Source organism: Eumetopias jubatus, unplaced genomic scaffold (assembly GCF_037043125.1).
Source record: "Eumetopias jubatus isolate StellerSeaLion01/CBP00866 unplaced genomic scaffold, mEumJub1_p1.0 scaffold_7, whole genome shotgun sequence".
Taxonomy (NCBI): domain Eukaryota; kingdom Metazoa; phylum Chordata; class Mammalia; order Carnivora; family Otariidae; genus Eumetopias; species Eumetopias jubatus.
In genome coordinates, this window is record NW_028274813.1 from 14,238,299 (window position 1) to 14,255,841 (window position 17,543).

At 45.9% G+C, this 17,543-nt stretch overlaps 1 protein-coding gene across 6 annotated transcripts in view; it reads left to right on the forward strand.

Annotated features, from left to right (window-relative positions):
* Positions 1-14,021: 14,021 nt before the first annotated feature.
* The window catches only part of FOXN3 (forkhead box N3), a 392,956-nt gene continuing 389,434 nt past the window's right edge, over positions 14,022-17,543 (forward strand). For 4 of the 6 annotated variants that reach the window (XM_028098118.2, XM_028098133.2, XM_028098140.2 and 1 more), the window contains exon 1: positions 14,022-14,388. The gene's annotated coding sequence lies outside the window, so the exon portion shown is untranslated. Of the gene's footprint in view, positions 14,389-16,161; positions 16,187-17,543 lie in introns of those variants that run through there. The other 2 variants (XM_088024483.1, XM_088024484.1) reach the window with 2 other exon arrangements.

The following is a 17,543-nucleotide window of genomic DNA, read 5'->3' on the forward strand; positions in this document are numbered from 1 at the left end:
AAGGAAACATTGCCCAAGGGAATGAATTTAGGGCTCTTGTTTGTGTTACTAACTTTGTCTCTAATCCAAGTTCCCATTTTACTTGGCAGATATTCTGATGAGACACACATGGTGATCAATCCCACTTTTCAGATAGCATGAACCGGGGCACACGAGGATAAGGAAGGGCGCCATTTTCACAGGAAAGGAAAGCTACATGTTTGAGACAATGGTTGGCCTTTGGACACAGCAGACTATCCAAAGCTTCCTGGTTTGCCCTCTGTGTTCTACCTCAGCCCTATGATGGATCATTCCTTCCCCCTCTTTGAATCCTGTAAAGAGGATCATAGACAAGGATTATTTCTGAAGCCTATCTCCAAAGCTCAGCCCATTGCATATGTCTCTCTTCCTTCGAATTTTGTTCAAATATCAAAACTAGCTTTGCTTCAAAGCTATGGTATGTGCCTTGACCTACCCCCCACCTCGCCAAATTGATAACTGGATTCTTGTGTTGTTTCCCTGTCCTGCTAAATTATCTAGTAGCATAAGCTCTCTAAGGAAAGCTCCTCAATCTCAGCCTGGAGGCTAGGGACCCTTTATTCACCAGTGGAGAATTCGGTGAGTTGATCTTAATTCGGACAGTTGATCTTAACTCTGGGTCCTTGTTGCTTTGCCAGCTCCAGACCCGAGCATGCGAGTGCGCCCTGTGATGGCAGCCGAGGCAAGATTGGGCACCTGCTGCAGTGGATGTCATCACAGCACCTGTGAATGGCTTGGTGCCAACCTGGTCCACTTCTGGGTCCAATTTTAAGTCTTGCTCTGGGTCCTGATACCTCCCAATCTACCTGTCCTGTTACAGGCATCAGGCTGCATCCAACTGGGTTCTGAGGTACAAAATATGTCTTACTCAAGAGTAGATCCTTAAAATTCCCCAGCCCAAGATTTGGAATTGTTCTAGACTCTAGAATTTTCTAGAATCCAAATTGGCATAGGGCTAATGCCTCACAGGTTGGGTTAATGGTTTCAGCTGCAAGGGGAGGAGAGCTGGAAGCTGGGGAAGAGGGGGCTGTCAGGGAATAGTAACTAAGCCTCTCCTGAGAAGAGGAAGAGAATGGAAGGAAAAAATAATAAAGAGAATATTAATCAGCTTTATCTTCCTCTTTTATCTCTCTTCTGGTGATTCCCAGGCCCAACCGGGGCTCAGACTCACTGCATGAGATGACTGATGTGGGTGGGCCAGGGACCACATCCCAAGAAACGTGACTGTGGAGGTAACGTGACCACAACCAGTGGCCCAGTGCATGTGGCATCACAGGTGAAGTCACGTTCACATCTAGGAAAGGACCCATTTGGACCTGAGAGAGGACAAAGTCGAATCCAGTGGTTGCGATAGGTCTCAGGACAGCAGCCCCAGGATGTTCTGTGGTCCTGCAGCCGTTGCAGGCAGGAACGGTCAGGCACGGTGCCCTGGTGGGGGCTGCAAGCAAAGGAAGGCAGACTTCCTCCAGCTGGTCCAGGGAATCTTGGGCTTCTTGGGTCTCCCTCCACCTTCCCATGAAAGGCCACTGAAAAGGCTGAAGGCAGACGCTTGACTGTCTAAGCCACCCAGACATCCCAGGACCCTGCTATTAAAAAGCAATCACTTAGCAAACAATTTAAGCCATACACGCAAGCATGTAAATTACAAGACAGTATCTGGTAGGTTTTGTGAGTTGCAAAAACAATAAACACCTTTGCAATGTTTTCCTAAGTATGACCCATGGTGTCACCTGTATTCGAATCACTGAGGGTTTATTAAACATGTTAATTTCTAGACCCAACCCCAGTCCTACTGAAACAGAATCTCTGGAAGGGGGACTTCGGAAATTGTGTGACTAAAAAGCACGCCAGATAAATCCTTGTACCACAAAGTTAAGAACCAGCGCCTCAGAGCTCAGAAGATAGAAAATGTTTCCTCTACCAGGTGACCAAACGCCAATGTGACAGTGACATAGGAGATTCCCTGAAGGAGGCTTCTGTGGGGAATACCATTGCAGAATTCATCACATTGTGATGTAACTTCCTTTTCCTTGTCTGTCTGTCTTCCAGTGGATTAGGAATTCCTCGAGGGGAGAGATTTGTCTTCTTCACTGGAATCCAGTCAGCCCATAGCTGGCTCTCAATAAATGTTGGTTGAGCAAATGAATAATTGTGGGTGATCCAAATAGGTTTGAGGAAATCTAGGAGAGGGTTCTGGGAGGAGAAGAGACACAGGCAAAATTTTAGTGATGGCAAAGTCAAGGTCAATAGTCAAGTATGTTGGAGAGAAAGGATAATTTAGGTGAATAAGTGGGTATAAGGTAGAGAGCAAAATCACAAGAGAGAGTATGAGGGTCCTCGAGTGCTCAGAGAGGGGTATAAACCGTATGCTGTGTATTCTGTGGATGATGGGGAGTCACCAAAGACTAGGGGCCAGAAAGTTATGGAACCAGAATGCATTTTAGGACAACTAATTATTTGGCCATGGGCTGCTTCGCTGGGAGGAGGAAGTGAGTGGATGCAGGAAGCCATGGCCGAACCCTGGGAGTAGCTAGGGACTGGCTTGGTCAGTAGAGGCAGGACTTGCTGAGATTTTACATTCAAGCATCATAATCATCCAGGGTCCTGACCCCCCCCCACCCCAGACCAACGAAATTTTTGTTCTTTTTCTAGCACTCATCTGTTTGGACTCCTGGGTTTGATGGGCTTTTCTCCTTCGGCTGCCCAAGGAGCACATCTCATCTGGCATGAGGATAAGTGGGAAGCATTGCTCAGGATGTTGGGGACAGAAGCAGTGGTCAAGAGATGAAGGGGCCTGAACTGAGGCAGAGGCTGTGGGGATGGTCAGGAGAGGCCAGGTATAAGAACAATTTCTGAGGCAGAACCTATAGAATTTGGTGAATGAACGTGAAGCAGAAAAAAGAGCATGTTAAGGATAATTTTGAGCTTCCTCAATGTTAATTATAGAGCTCTAGGAAGAGGGTGCTTGGAGCAGAAGGACAAATAATTCAGCTTGGGGCATAATGAATTTGAATTTGAGGTAACAGCAAAATTTCCATCCAGGTAGAGGGGTCTTGGAACTTACTGGAGACAGAGATTTGAAGTTCAGGAGGAAGGTTGGTGCTGGTTGTTGATTATTTGTGATCATTCGAAGGCATAGAAATGGATGTGATCATGCAGAAAGAGCAGGTGGAAAGAAAAGAGAAAAGGGCCAACGATAAACACCAGGATTAAGAGATGGACTGAGGGGCACCTGGGTGGCTCAGATGGTTAAGCATCTGCCTTCGGCTCAGGTCATGATCCCAGCGTCCTGGGATCGAGTCCCGCATCGGGCTCCCTGCTCCTTGGGAGACTGCTTCTCCCTCTGCCTCTCTCTCTCTCTGTCTCTCATGAATAAATAAATAAATAATCTAAAAAAAGAAAAAAAAAAGAGATGGACAGAGGAAGAGCCAGCGAGAGAAACCAAGAAGGACTGGCCAGAAAGGCAGAAGGAAAACCAGGTGAAAGTGGAGTTCAAGAAAGGCAAGAGTTTCCAGAAATGGCAGTAGCAACATCACACAGCACAAGGAGGTAGAGTAAGCCATGTGGTGCTCGTTAGTGCATTGGTGGAAGTCATCAGTGGGAGCCAGGCTGAGAAAGGCATGGGAGGAGGGGAGGTGGATGGAAACCATGGCCCCCACGGATGGTCACCTTCCTCACAGAGTAACAGCCTCTGGACAACTGAATGCAAAGGAATTCAACATGACAGATGGAGGGTGATGCCTTTCATTGAGACCTCTACTCCGATTCTCTTCAATCCACTCTGCTTTCATTTAAGACCCCAGCCATTTGTTCCTGGGCTTATTCAGGGCGACTAATGGTAGTGTAAGTGAAAGCCTTAATGATATCTTTGCCTTCTTGTTTTGTAAGAAATTTTTTCCACTTCCACATTTAACTTGTTTGGAGAATATTCTGAAAAACTTGCCTTCCTGGGTTTTGTCAGTGGAAGTTTGTATTTTCTCATCTTTTAAGGAATCAGTTCTTAGTTCTTTGAGACAAAATAATCCATCTCATGTGGAAAATTTCTTATTGTCAAGTTCAGTGTCATTGGGAAGAGTCAGTAGATGAATTGCAAGTATTTACCACGATGTGATTTCTACAAGACAAAGAGAAAAAGCTGAATAAAGAGGATGAACTGGGGGCGCCTGGGTGGCACAGTTAAGCGTCTGCCTTTGGCTCAGGCCATGATCCCAGGGTCCTGGGATCAAGCCCCTCATAGGGCTCCCTGCTCAGCAGGAGGCCTGCTTCTCTCTCTCCCACTTACCCTGCTTGTGCTCTCTCTCTCGCTGTCTCCTGTCAAATAACTAAAAATCTTTAAAATAAAATAAAATAAAATAAAAAAATAAAGGATTCTTTCTTTCTAAAAAAAAAGGAGGATGAACTGGATATTGAAACTCTTTCTTCTCTATTAAAAAAAAAAAACCAACGAAAGTGATGTTTTTCCTGTCACTATGGAGGTTTTGTTTTGCTTTGTTTTATTTTATTTTTATTTTGGCCCAACCTCTACTGTATTACATTCTTTGGGGTCATAGAAAAGACTCTACCCTGCCTGTGGTTCCAGAAACATGTCTACACAACCCACCCCATTTTACCCATGTAGAAAGGTATCAACGTCTCTGGTTGATTCATGTATTACCAACAGCCAAGGTAGTTAATTCACCATAGGAGCAACTGGCTTATTTTATGGCCACAGATGGCCCCATACCTAAGTGTTACAGCAGGAGGAACCTGGTTGTAGAGAGAGTGGAGGATCAGTGCAAACCCAATGCTACTGCTTGAAAAACGATAGCTAGGTTGGTACAACTGGTATCCAAGAGAGAGACTATGGGACAAGGCCCTTGTGTCAGTTGACAGAAGCTGAATCTGGATGATCTAAGCAGAAAATGCATTCATGTACAGCATGCTGGGTGGCCCACAGGAATCTTCAGGAGGGCTGGAAACCGGCGCTAAGGTAATACAGCTTGGATCAAGGCCCAAAGTGTAGACTGGTCTGGTGATGGCCCTTCCGTAGACCCTAAGGATGCCACCCTCTGCCCTAAAGCTGCTGCCACCACTATGGCTACTGGATTCAATACCTCCCACTTTTTCCTATCATCAGCCACAGGGAGGACCTAGATTATGACGCTCCTCTCCACTGTAAGAAAGGCTAGGGAGGTGGTTTCTGGCATTTCCAGTTCTTAGTGGGGAGGTGGCTCTGCTTCCTGAGGTTGGGGGTTCTCCAGACACAGGAAGGAGGTCTCATCCTGGGCAACCAGAAAGACAAATGTCATTCTTGCACTTGAGACCTGGGACTATGTCTTCACCTTCATTATGGGCCCAGATCCATGCCCTGAACAGCATAGGTGCCGACAAAACTTTTGGTTGTGAATGCTCTGCCAACATCCATTCAGGAGTGAGTTATACCTCACAGATACTATTAGCCTAGAGAGCAGAGCAACTTGACAATACATGTAGTCTTTGCTTTTTAAAGCTATGGCTTCTTTTTTGAACCCATTGTAGTGTGGCCATATTATATTCACATTTTTTTGAGGGTGGAGGAAGGAGCAGAGGGAGAGGGAGAGAGAATCTTAAGCAGGCTCCACACCCAGTGTGGAGCCTGATGTGGGGCTCCATTTCACAACCCTGAGATCATGACCTGAGGTGAAATCAAGAGTCAGATGCTTAACCAACTGAGCCACCCAGGCGCCCATATATTCACATTTTTTGATGGGATCTATGTCAAAGCCATTAACAAAACTCACTATCTACTCAATGAAAATCTCCTTCTGACCCCCATGAGTACATTACAATTTGCATGGTATAAAAACTAGGAATAAAAGTGTTTCAACCCTCTGGTCTCTGTTAAGTTAGAGAGAGAAAAGATATTCTCAGCATTTTAAGATGAACATCTCAAAACTGTACTTGGGGTGGCAAGCAATATAATCTGTAGTGTTATTTGACAAGATTGTTCTTCCTCATCACTGTCCACCGAACGGGAAAGCATGGAGCTGATTGACTGGCAAGTCATCCATTTTCTGTGAAATGAGGAAAGCACTGGGGGCTGAAATGGTAAAGTTATCAAATATCTTACATCCAAGCAGCTACCTTAAAATGACTTCCACACAGGCAACGTTTTCTTCCTGACAGTAATGTTTGCCATTTTAACGTACAATATGGTGCCTTGCAGACACTAGAAACTCAATGAGTTTCTTGCTGGTGATAGCTGCTAAAGATAACATAAATTGCCTCTTATTTTGGTAACAAAAAACTTGGTGGTTTTGGGGTTTGTTTTTTTTTTTTTTTTTTGGATCCTAAGGAGGAATTTTCATGTCGTATACCAGAAGTACAGGTGAGGCATTAGACCTCCTGTGTAGGCATTACTGATTTTGATGCATTTAAAAAAAATTATTGTTATTGATAGATGAGCATTTCGCAGAGAAAGAAGAGTTCCTATATACCACTCACCCAACTTCCTGCAATGTTAATATCATAAATAACCATGACATGTGTATCAAAACTAAGAAACTGACATTGATACAAGCTGTCAACTAAACTACATACCTCTTTGGATTTCCCTACCATTTCTTGTCAATGCAAAACTGAAGTACTTATTTGGACTTGAGGGTCCCACCCAGCTATGGAACTACATTAATTCAGATGGACTGGGATTAGATATAGAAGTGGCTCAGAAAGACTATAAATCTACCACTTTATGTGCCAAACATAAATATATTTTAAATTTTGGTCCTAAATATTTTGCATGAATGCTCTGATTTCATCCTCCCCAGAAACCTAGAGGGTAGATACTATCATATCCACTTTATAGCTAAGACAACGGGATTTGGGATTCCAAGCAACGTTTGCAGATAGCTTAGCTGAGAAGTGGCACAGCCAGGATGTGGACTAAGGCCTCTCAGATTCCAAAGCCCTTGACCATCACCACTATAGTACCGACTCAAGGGCATTTATCATAGGTGTGATACTACTGTTTTCTCTCCATCTGCAGTCTTGGTCAGGACCCACCTTCCGAAGGTCATCTGGATCAGCTGTGGCAGGTGATCCCGACGTTGGGGCAGGGGGAGGGGTTGTCCTGTAATGAGGACATGTGACTCTAAGTGAAGGGGGGTTTTCTGTGATGTGTGGGATCATTTCAACCCTCAACACCCCGACCCTGCACGCTCAAACAGGAAGCTCTCCCTGGCAGTGTGGGGCTGCCCCCCCACCATGGACTGCCCTCCAGCCAGAGCAGCTGAAAGGAGCACAGGGCAAACATCCCCATGTGCCTTTTGCTTTTCTTTCTTGTGTTTCAAGGCTCAATTAACACGTGTAAAGTGATCTGAAATGCAGGAATAAAAAGAGCTGGGGAGCTGCAGAGTGTTGGTCATTACCTGAGGTGAGACAGCTAAAAGAGGGAGGCCCAGGGAGACAAAGGGGGTCTGGGGAGAGGCGAGGCCTTCAGCTCAGCAGCCTCCTGGTTGGCATAGAGCCAGATCGGGCTGTTTCTCACAGTGCTCTGTCCCAAGCTCTGTCTCAAGGCCTCCATTGCAGTTCTGCTCAGAATTCCCACAGGACTGAACCAAAGCTGGGGAAAATGGGTCCTTGGACCCAAACTGCAGCCTCTGTAACCGGCCCTACAGACAATGAGATGCCCCCCATTCTCCAGTTTTGCCAACGCAGGACCTTCTGCAAATTACTGGATCTGGTCAATGAAGGAAAGAATGTGATCAATATCAAAGATATGAATGACGCAAAGTGAGCTTTGTTCATTTCTTTTGACAAGCATGGATTCATAGTAGTGATTTTATACTGTCATCTGTGGGAGGCAATAAATCCCTTATAAAGTGATGGGTAAAAATAATGAAGTCTGAGTCACGTGCTATTTCACCATCACCCAAGTGTGTGTTAGTGAAAGGGTGAAGCTATTGGTTTCACAGAGAACGTTAAGCCTTGTGATGTCATAGGGTGAAGGCAGGTGGCATTTTATTGCAATGTAAAGCCTGCAAAGAAGCAAGTGAAACATCTTTCTTTCACTATAACCTGATACCTCCTGAATCTAGAAAGTTAGAGAGCGTTACACGGTTCTCTCCAACGGGGCAAAGATGTCTGTGCATCTCTGTGTATATATAAACAGTGGCTATATATACAGCCTATTCTAAACTGTTTATGATGATGGAGGAGAAAAGGGTTTGTTTGGATAACCCAAAGTTTATATTAGGCTTTCATCATGTTTTTATGTCTTGCTTAGGCTAATAGTTGGGTTGTTATCCATCTCTGGAGCCCACAAACTGAGGATGTGCCTGCTGGCTGCACCGTATGGCTTGGCAACCAGAGCAGGAGGCCCGCTGCCCCTGACTTCAGTGCGAGAATTCCGGAGGACTCCAGGAGGTCTGGCATGCAGTCACAGGTGCACTCCAGGCCCAATCCTATGGTCAGAGAGGGAGGGTCATACTCCAAGTTGCATTTTCCCATTCAACACCAGGGCCATCGAGTGAAATAGAAAACCCCCAAAGGAGAGCCAGGTAGCCATCGCCACCTCCGTCTATTCCGACTGAGCAGTGAGAGGCCAGAAGATTCTGTTGTCCCCAGCCTGCAGCAAGGGACTTCTCCATGGCCAGGATCCACGATAGACATCAAGTTTGTTCTTTTCTGGGCATTGCATTTGTGACTGGTTCCCCCTGGAGTTGTGTCTATGCAATGCTTCAGTACATGTAACATCCCATGTTGCCCATGGGTCACTGAGGGGTCATTTGGAGCCACCAATGATGGCACCCTTCAGGTGTGCATCAATTTTTGCCTAATCTAGTTCAGTAATGACCTCCTAAGTCTCCCTGTCTCTGCCCCGTGCCCTTCTAAATCATTCTCCCTACAGGTCCTGGAATGATTCTTATAAAACAGAGAGTCCCTTTCAATACCATGATGGTACATTTTATGCCAAATTTACTGGGCCATGGGGTGCCCAGATAGTTGGTCAGATACTGGTTATGTCTGTGATGGTGTTTTGGGTGAGATTAACATTTGAGTCAGTAGACTGAAAAAGGGCGATTGTGCTCCCTAATGTGGATGAGCCTCATCCAATCAGTTGATGGCCTGAATAGGACAAACCAGCTGAGTAAGAAGAAAACTCCTCCTACCCAACTGCCTTGAGCTGGGACATCTGTTCTTTTCTGCCTTTGGACTGGAACTGAAACGTCGGCTCTTCCTAGATCTCGAGCCAGCCAGCATTCAAGCTGGAAGGGCACCATGGTCTCTGCTGGGTCTCCAACGCACTGGCTGCAGATCTTGGGACTTGTCAGCCTCCATAATCTTGTGAGCCGATACCTCATCATAAATCTCTTTCTCTATATATTTACAACCTACTAGTTCTGTTTCTCTGGAGAACCCTGACTGATACAAATACCTTCTTATCTCCTAGCTTCATCCATTCGTTCATTTAAAAAAATTTATTGAGCACCTGCTATCGGCTGGACACTGCTTCAGGTTCTTGGAAATGATCACTGAACAAAACAAAGAATCCTGGCCCGTCGAACGTTTATTCATGTGTGCATGGGGTGGGGGCAGTGGTAAGTTCACAGTCGGGGGACACTGGTCCTTGCTTCATCTCCAGTGGGATCTGCGGGAGCTTCCTCATTAGAAACCTTCGTTTTAGCCACGCTGCTCTCAAGCAGCCCTCTGACCTCCCTACCTTGACCTTTGCCCAGGCCTACGATGTCCCCTCCATGAAGACCCTCTTCTCCCTACTCTTGTTTACATCTTAACCTCTCCTTGTCCGGGAAGACTCAGTTTCATGGCTCCTACCAAGGATGACTACCCCGGTGATGTCGTGACCCTTTTTAGTGTCCCACGGACTTGAATTTGAGCTGCAATTGTCCCCCTATATATCGTGCAACTTGGGGCAAGTTTGTTTATCTCTAAAGTGGGAATAAAATCGTTCCCTGCTAAATCCAAATCAAAACCTCAATGAGATCCCACCTCACACCAGTCAGAATGGCGAAAATTAACAAGTCAGGAAACAACAGATGTTGGCGGAGAAAGGGGAACCCTCCTACACTGCTGGTGGGAATGCAAGCTGGTGCAGCCACTCTGGAAAACAGTATGGAGGTGCCTCAAACAGTTGAAAATACAGCTACCATACGATCCAGCAATTGCACTACTGGGTATTTACCACAAAGATACAAATGTAGGGATCCGAAGGGGTACGTGCACCCCAATGTTTATAGCAGCAATGTCCACAATAGCCAAACTGTGGAAAGAGCCAAGAAGTCCATTGACAGATGAATGGATAAAGAAGAGGTGGTATACATACACAATGGAATATTATGCAGCCATCAAAAGGAATGAGATCTTGCCATTTGCAACGACGTGGATGGAACTGGAGGGTGTCATGCTGAGTGAAATAAGTCAATCAGAGACAGACATGTCTCATATGACCTCACTGATATGAGGAATTCTTAATCTCAGGAAACAAACTGAGGGTTGCTGGAGCGGTGGGGGGGTGGGAGGGATGGGGTGGCTGGGTGATAGGCATTGGGGAGGGTATGTGCTATGGCGAGCGCTGTGAATTGTGCAAGACTGATGAATCACAGACCTGTACCCCTGAAACAAATAATGCAATATATGTGAAGAAAAAAAAAAGAAGAAGAAGATAGCAGAAGGGGAAGAATGAAGGGGGGGAAATCGAAGGGGGAGACCAACCATGAGAGACGACGGACTCTGAAAAACAAACTGAGGGTTCTGGAGGGAAGGGGGTGGGGGATGGGTTAGCCTGGTGATGGGTATTAAAGAGGGCACGTTCTGCATGGAGCACTGGGTGTTATGCACAAACAATGAATCACGGAACACTACATCCAAAACTAATGATGTGATGTATGGTGATTAACATAACAATAAAAAAATTTTTAAAACATCGTTCCCTGCTTAGAAGGTTAAGAGACTAGAAATGAGAAAAAAGCCCCCCACATGACTCTGTGAATCTTAGCTGCTGTAATTATTGTTCTCATGTCCCTCCTCCCCTGTTCCTCTTCCCTCTGTGCTCCCAGAGACTCCAGGGCCTACCCCTCCCAAGGCTGGTCACATTCAAGAGCGATCTCCAACCAGCCTTCCTTCCCAGCCCTGCTCCACACCCTGGCTGGAGGTCCTGTTTCCTCACTCGTGGCTCCCACCTTCCTCTCATCAACCTCACCCCAAACCACATTCTGGCTTCAGACTCAGGTGTTTTCCTGCCTTCCCAGAACCTCTGACCCCTTGCTGGATGGGATATTTCTTGATGTTTTGACTATTAAACTCTGTGCTTTAGCTTCCTTTAAGCAAGCCCCAGACCTGCTGGACCAGATCTATGGCCCCTGCTAGGGAAGGGAGGCAAGGGGGTTTCTGTAGCGGGGAAACAAAGCCATGTCAGTGTTTACCACAGAAGAATGTGGGAAGACATTATTTTTATGACTGTTTTAAATGTACAGACAAATCAAGAAGCTACTACAGAGTTCCCACATACCTCATTCCCAGTTTGCCCTGTTATTAGCATCTTACATGTTAATGTATTTTTAAATGTTTTATTTAGGGGCACCTCGGTGGCTCAGTCGTTAAGCGTCTGCCTTCGGCTCAGGTCATGGTCCCAGAGTCCTGGGATCGAGCCTCGCGTTGGGCTCCCTGCTCAGCGGGAAGCCTGCTTCTCCCTCTCCCACTCCCCCCCCCGCCCCCGCTTGTGTTCCCTCTCTCGCTGTGTCTCTCTCTGTCAAATAAATAAAATCTTTAAAAAAATAAAATAAATGTTTTATTTAATTAATTAATTTATTTATGTATTTATTTATTTTTAGAGAGAGAGAGAGAGCATGCATGCAAGCAGGGGGTGTGGGGTGAGGGAGAAGGAGAGAGAGAATCCCAAGCAGGTTCCATGATCAGAGTGGGGCCCAACACAGGGCTCGATCTCACGACCCTGAGATCATGACCTGAGCCAAAATCAAGAGGTGGATGCTTAACTGACTGAGCCACCCAGGCATCCCCTTACATGTTAATGTATGGTACATTTGTTACCATTAATGCACTAATATTGATAAATCACTGCTAAGTAAAGTCCATACTTAATGCAGATTTCCTTAGTTTTTCTGTCCCAGGATACATCTGGCATACCATGATACGTTTAAGATTTTATTTTTTGATCCCAGGTCCTGAGACCAAGCCCTGTGTCTCACTTCCTGCTCAGCAGGGAGTCTGCTTCTAGCTCTCCCTCTGCCCCTCCCCCTCTTGTGCACGCGTGCACGCACGTTCTCTCTTTCTCTCTCTCTCCTTCTCTCTCAAATACATCTTTTTTAAAAAAGATTTTATTTTTAAGTCTTCTCTATACTCAGTGCGGGGCTCAAAGTCACGACCCCAAGATCAAGGGTCACATGCTCTGCAGACTGAGCCAGGCAGGTGCCCCATACCACAATACATTTAATTGTCATGTCTCCTAATCTCCTCTTTGCAGTAATAGTTTCTCAGCATATCCTGGTTTTTGATGACCTTGATCGCTTTGAGGAAGTACTGCTCAGGTATTTGGTAAGATGCCTTTCCATCGGAATCTGATATGCACAGAAGGAATTTAATGCAGGGGATTGCTCACACTGGTGGTAGAGGATCTGAGATGCAAACAGGGGAAAGTGAAGCTACCCAAAGGCTCATTTCAGCAGAAAGCCATTAACATTCTGAGACGGAAACAGGGGAAGGTGAAGTTGCCCAAAGACTCATTTCAGCAGAAAGCCATTAACATTCCTAAGCTGGGATGTTAACAGAATGTGGCAGGGTTACCCAAGCCAGGAGTTGGGGTCACCTGGCAGAAGCCTCAGCCAGTTGCCGCCACTGTGGCAGATGCCATCAGAGGCAAGAAGTAGGTGAAGAAATTCTTTATCTTCTTTTTCTTTTTTAAGATTTTATTTATTTATTTGAGAGAGAGAGCCCGAGCATGAGCAGGGGAGGGGAAGGAGCAGAGGGAGAGGGAGAAGCAGACTCCCCACTGACCCTGAGATCATGACCTGAGTCAAAACCAAGAATCAGATGCTTAACCGACTGAGCCCCCCAGGCGCCCCAATTCTTTATCTTCTTTCCTTCCAACCTCCACTCTTCTTTCAGTACCTCTTGTTGACAATACCTCGCGGTTAACCAGCCGACCCAGGGGTCTGTGAACTCAGCCTGCAAATCTGCTCCTCGCTGTGCAGAGCAGAGGGCGCCCCTGAGAACGGCTCTAAAGACAAAGTGGCCCATGACTGGGACAGTTGGCCTTTGAACCCATAGCACCTGAGATGTGGTTTTACTATAGCGCTAGCACCTCTGTTGTGCAATGTTTGCCTGAGCTTGGGCTCCAAATGATGATGAGGGCCATGAGGGCATTATTTTTTTATAGCCAGAGCCTAGAATAGTACCTTGATCATATTGGGTTTTCAACGTGTGAGGTATACACAATTGAATGAATGAGTGAATGAATAAATGAATGAATGAATGACAGTTTCTTTGGACCAGTACCTCTTTTGGGATGCTCTAGCTTTGAGGAACTGCTCAGCCCCAGCATGTCTTTTCAGCTTCTCACAACCTCCTATTGCTGCTAAGATTACTCTGAGCCTCGCATTTGCAACATTTGAAGGCCATGTGGACCGTGTGACTACAAACTAATTAGACCAGTTTTCAACAAAGGGATCTAATTAATTCATCAAGTAAGTAAGTAAGTTTTACATTAATCCTTCCGAGTTGTTGCTCAAGAAGGTCATCTGCATCTTCCAACGATGCTGCTATGCCCAGCCTCTTCCTCAGGAGCTGCCCAAGGAAAGGAATGCATAATTTTTCAGAATAAAATGCCTCTGTCTTTTCAGCTAAATGTCACCCAGCCCTCACCTGCTGGTATTTAAGTGGGTGGGACACATCATCAGAGAAGTTACATTTCCTTGCAGCCGAGGGGTGGAGGCAGTGGACCGCCACAAACGGAACTGAATGTGGCTTTCCCATGGGTGCAGGAGGGGTAGAGAAGTCACACCCGGGTGTCACCAGGTCTGGGCCAGGACGCGTTCGATCTCACTATTAGGACACCTGGTCTCTGAGACACCTGAGGTCCAGGATTTTTCGAGGACGGTCAGTGCCGAGACTGCACATAGAAAACCAAGTTCCACTTGCGAGAACCTCACTCCTCTGTGTGCCAAGAGGATCTCAGTCTCTGATAAGAAGCAAAGGTGCCTAGGTCGTGGGAGCATTTCTCAGCCCCGGAGTTTTCCAGTTTTCTGCCTGCCCTGGACAGGGTGCCCTGGACAGCCACGGGACAGAAATCTGACCAGCCAGCGTTCTCATTTAGCAGAGACTAAAATATTTTCAACTACCCTCTTGTTTCCATTCTGGTTAATTGCTCTTCTAATACAGGTAAGAAATGGTGGCTGCAGAAACCTCCTTTGCATTTTGGTTTCCGATACTTCCTTTACGGCAGTGCTTAATGGGGAAATCATTGGGAGGGCAGGTGGCGCACTTGGGAAAGCAGAGGTTGTTAGAAATGTTGGGGACTGAGGTTGAGACCCCAGCTCCTCCACATACCAGCTGTGTGATTTCAGACAAGTCGCTTTATCCTTCAGGACTTCCACTGTCTCAGTTGAAAATCGGGGATTAAAATGTCTATTTTATCACAGAGGTGTGGTAAAGATCATCTGCGATGTTGTGCAAGTACTTTGAGGATCTACAAGTGTAACGTATTACAACTATTTTTTTGCATGGACATAAGGCAGCAGAAAAGGTGTCTTTGATGTTTAATTAATACTAAAAATCTTCCATTACATTTATTTGCTCTAATTGGGAAGGAAGGAGGTGGGCACGAGTAATTTTCAAAGGGACTTTTTCTGCGCCAGAAATAGAACTCAGAAAACACGTATTTGATTTTCCTTTTGGTGTCAAACCACAGCACCGTTGTTATTAGCAGTTTTACAGAATTGTGACCTTCAAACTTGGTGATATCAATGACTGAAAGCAAGCTCCCAGTCCTGAAGCCTTTCAAACAGGCCCTTCAAACTAAAGCACTTTTATTTTGAATTAAGGGCTAATAGAATTGTCCTCTTAAATGAGCACTTGCAAGTTTAAATGTTGCCTTCCAGGTGGGCTGCAGTAAATGAGCGTGCTAAGAGGTCGCTGAAAGCTCTTTTGGGGACAATGAGGAGAATCTGTTATAGGGTTTCATGTAACACCCTTTCTGCAGTTAAAAGAGAAACCTAGAACTTACATTTTCCTAATTGTTCATAAGCTGATTTGTGTATACATCTAGGACGATAATTTACTTTCAGTTTACTGAATTTGTGAATTTTCACATTTGTTTTAATTTGTAATTAAGTTTTCTCTATGAGGCACACCATATGCTACCATTAATTCTTTCTCATTGATTTCTTAGGAGATACATGAGTGCATATTTTGATGCAATTTTTGAGGTCTTTTGAAAATCAAATGACTACGTGTTTAGCCATATGGGCCTTTGTTATTTAAAATAGCATACGATAAAGTAAGAGAAAGCAAAGTGCAAGGAGGACCTGTTAGACAACAAAAAATTGGAAGACTGTAAAATACTGCTATAAACACACCAATTTTCAGTCTTTTTTTTTTTTTTTGCCTTATATTTTTGAAATCTGCCTTATGGATCCCCACACTGTCTCTTACCATCTGTGAAGGTACCGAATCACAAGTGCATCAGGCAAACGTACGGAAACCAGTTACTGCCCTATGCTTTACACTGGGGCTGCAGATACTAACATCCGCCTCCAGTGAGTTCAGTTGTAGCCGGCGTGTTTCTTTTAACATCTTACGCCAGGATTTGACACGAGCGCCCGTTCATCCGCACACACGGTGTCTGGTTTTGAAAGGGGCCGGCGGGTTTTTCTGTTTCGCGGGGGACTCCCGGTGCTCCCGAGCTGCCTGCCGTATGTGCGGGCGGCAGACCCGGCCGCGGGCGGGCGGGCGCGCGGCGCGCACTAGGACCCAGCGGGGCTCCGGGCCCGGGTGGGAGCCGCGCCGCCGACCCCGGGCGGGCGCCGGGGCTGGAGCCGGGGTTCCGGCCGCGATCGGCTGCAGCTTGGCCGGGAGACGGCGCGACCCGGCGGCGGGGCCACCGGCGAGTCCAGCGCCGCCTCAGCCCCCCAATGCGGCCCGCGAGAAGCAGCGGGGGGGGGGGGGCCGGCGATCGAAGGTAACGAAAATGGGGCTTATTTCCTGCGTCCTGAGCTTCTGCTCTGGCTCAGCATTGTCACGAGAAGCCCTCACTGTTCTGGCTGCTGCATTTTGGGGCACCCTTTGATTTTTTTAAGGTGCCCGCCCCCATTTTTCCACCTGGTTTCAGATTGATTTATAGCGTGCAGCCCAAATGGGAAAGATCCAGGGATAGCAAGTTGAATATTTTCATTAGTTTTGACTCAAAAGTAAGTTCATTAAAAAAAAAAAGTTTCTCAGGAATTTGTGAATAGCTGTTTAAAAAATTTTCTTTTAAAATAGAAGACAAATGAATAATTTTAAGAAATTATCAAATAATTGATGTAATTCTGTTAATTACTTCCTAGGGCTTTACTTCTGTGGGCTCCCCAGGCGTTACTTTTATGTTCAAGGAACTAACGTGTTAAATGTGGAGTTTGGCTCGGGCAGAGTTTACAGCCTTGCTGTCGCAACTGTTTTGCTATCAATTATAAACAGTGTCAAAGCTGTGGGCAGTTTCAACCTCTTTTCCAGCACTGTAACTGGTTATCCTAATATGACATCTACAGATGAGAGTTTCCTTTGGGGGAAGCAAGAATATTTCTCTTTTCGGAGAAGCGTTGCTTTGAGGAGAAAAACCATGATTCCTGGCTGGGAGGCTGAAGAGACTATTTTTCATGCTTTGTTTATACTCCTGGGATGACATTTGGGGAAGGGCAAGGCAATCTTTCTCGGCAGCTTTTAATTGCGGGATTATTAATTTACTTAATTTATGAGTTTCAATCCGTGGGGCTCGGGGAGCCCTCTGTCACAGGATGTGCTTAAGGTGACACATTCGCTAGCAGTTGGGACATATGATTGCAAATGTAAAATGTGCCTCCCGTGGACTGGTCTGCTGGGAGCTCCCATGTGGAGCTGTCGTAGGCCGGGTGCTACTGGCTCATTGAGGAGAAAGGGAATCATTTTCCTTAGCTAAGGAAGACATCCTATTATATTCCTTTTGTTCCCTGTTTTTCATTGATCACCAGCTCTGCCTTGAGAGGGGAGAGCAGCTCAGAGTGCAGAGCGGAAGACTGCACAGATGCCTACAAACCACTTCAACTCTCACGCTGATTGGTCAGCTAGATTGAGACTTAGGAAAACAGCCACCCCAAACCTTCTTTTAAAATCCTGCTGTAATTTTCAGATTAGCCTTCTCAGTGCGCAGATTCCTGCAAGGTTGCTTTTTAATTTCGGGTGCAATTTTCGTGAGAGAACCTTTATGTTTAATTTTTCGTTGTTGTTTCTAACCGGATAAAGTAGGCCATTTTGGTGACAAATTTCTTTGCAGACGTCAGCTACTAGCTTACATTTATAGA